The following is a 2,339-nucleotide window of genomic DNA, read 5'->3' on the forward strand; positions in this document are numbered from 1 at the left end:
TTTACCATCATCCATATTAAAATAATATAAATTGAAGGAACTGAAAATCTAGCATACGTTGGTTTCACATACATATTATTACTGAATTACTTACGCACCGAAAACACAATAACAGTTTTTTAAGTCAGTTATTGTCACCTAAACCCAATAAAGTTACAAAATTGAAACAAACAATTACATTTTCATAACCGATTCCCAGTACAAAACCACCAAAATATTTCTTTAAAAAAACTGCAAAAAGAGTACTTTTCCGACCGTGACAGGACTCGAACCTGCAATCTTCGGATCCGAAGTCCGACGCCTTATCCATTAGGCCACACGGTCACGTGAGGGGAGGCTGTATATTGCGCTCCGTTTCAGGGGTGACCTACTTACTGAAACTGAAACGTTGCGGCCGGCCGGGGGTTGGGGGCGAGCTCTGAACGGGTAGAATTTGGTTGGCTGGCTCTTTCTGCTTTTTTTCCCCTAAACTTATTTTGATTTAAGTATTATTTAATGTAATTGGAAAAAAATGAAAGAGCATTTCATTATTTTCAGTAACTATGGTAGAAGTTGCTGAAAGACTAGATATCAATTGAAAGTTCAAGTTTTTATTTATTTTTAGCTTTATTTATTATCCTGTAGCGTTATTTATTATAGTGTATTAAATAAACGTTTGATTTCCAAATTTTTCACGGGGAATATCGCTAATGACTCACTGAATAATAAGTAAACAAAACAAATTAAATTTTACGAATTATTACAATAACATTTATTTCTCCAAATAGAAACCACCACCCAAATCACTCCTCTCACTCCACTCACTACTCTATCCTAAAGCAATAAGGTTCAAATTCCTTCAACAAGAACTTTTTCACCAGCAAATCGTAACTTGGTTCCGAAAAAACGGTTATTTTATGATGAATCGATGGCTGATGGTTATCGGCAAGACGGATAGATGTCGCTAGTGATGGACCAGGGTTGCCACGGGTTGTCCATGGGTTGTGCATGGTTGTCGATGGGAGATATGCATGGTAGCTGCGCATATGACGGCTTGGGGCTGTTGTCTGTCATAAGGTTTTATGTCATGGTATTTTTTTAAACTTGAAGAAGTAGGTATGGTTGGTTAGATTTTGGCTGTGTCCCGAGGGATCTGTTTTCTGCAGCAGTATAAAAAGTATGTCAAGTTTTGTTATTCTGATGTATGCTTCATCACTGCCAAGTTTAATCAAAATCTCATCAGTAGTGTTTGCGTAAAAGAGTTACAGACAAGCACCAAATTCAAAAAAATATCAAAACAAACATAGACAGAACTCAAATAGGCATCCAAAACATTCATGTTCAGAACATTAAAGACGAAATTCATAAGATTTTTTAAGGGCCAAGAGTCAAGAGCATATAGCAGATAGCAAAAACACACAGGTCTGTCTGTCTGTCGGTCTGTCTCGTTTTAAGGATTATAGGCTACGGTACCAACTTGTTGATGGTTTCATAGTATTTTTTGGAACTAACTATTAATATCCTTCTTTGTTGCCTAACTAAGATTAGTGTTGTGTAGAAAACTGGACTGTGAGAAAATTTTCCGACAAATAGACTCATAGTCTAACGTTATGTGACAACTATTCAAATTCAACAAAGAGTTGAATTGTGAAAAATTAAACAATTTCTTAAAGTTGATGTATTTTGTAAAGTATTTCATGTTATTTGTTGCTGTGGCCGCCATTGTTTTAGTACAATTACGTGTTCGACCTATGTAGGTTGATTTCCACGCTAGTCTCGTTGTTCAAGAAAATATACTGTCTCTGCTCTGTATTATGTCTTGTTATTTATAAGGCAAGTGAAGATAACAAATTAAATTGTGTCTTTTTTCACGTTTATACGTATTAATGAATCGATAAGACTGTTATTGTTGTTTGCACTTGTACTACACGCTATTGTATCACCTGGTATGTACTTTGTAATTTAATCATCTCATTAGTATGTTTCCTAAAGGGCATTGTGAACAACTTTCACAATGTAGGTCAAACTCCTCCGCATTACTTTATAAATACTGTGTTTTGTGTTAACTATGAGTTTCAAACTCTTTATTCAATAGGGACTTACTCATACGCATTATTTAAATATTGCGTAATAACTAGCTCAACGCTACTAGTGCACGAACAAAACTTTCTCAAGAAAAAAAAAGAAAAACCAATTCCATATTCAAAGAGTCTCGAGGCGCGTCACTCATTGTCTCTGCCTAATAAATATGGCGGGTAATTTTGACAGATGGCGCGCGCTTCCACGGCGCCACTGTTGAGCACAGTTACTGTTGCTCCAACCCATATTGTTGGACTTTTGTCCCTAACACGTCAGGAATT

At 36.0% G+C, this 2,339-nt stretch overlaps 1 non-coding gene across 1 annotated transcript; it reads right to left on the minus strand.

The window, feature by feature from the left end:
- Positions 1-251: 251 nt before the first annotated feature.
- Trnar-ucg (transfer RNA arginine (anticodon UCG)) lies at positions 252-324 on the minus strand. Its single transcript has one exon. It is a non-coding gene; the product is annotated as a tRNA-Arg (tRNA).
- Between the last annotated feature and the right edge of the window lie 2,015 nt (positions 325-2,339).

The sequence above is a fragment of the Helicoverpa armigera genome, chromosome 13 (assembly GCF_030705265.1).
Source record: "Helicoverpa armigera isolate CAAS_96S chromosome 13, ASM3070526v1, whole genome shotgun sequence".
In the NCBI taxonomy this organism is placed as follows: Eukaryota; Metazoa; Arthropoda; class Insecta; order Lepidoptera; family Noctuidae; genus Helicoverpa; species Helicoverpa armigera.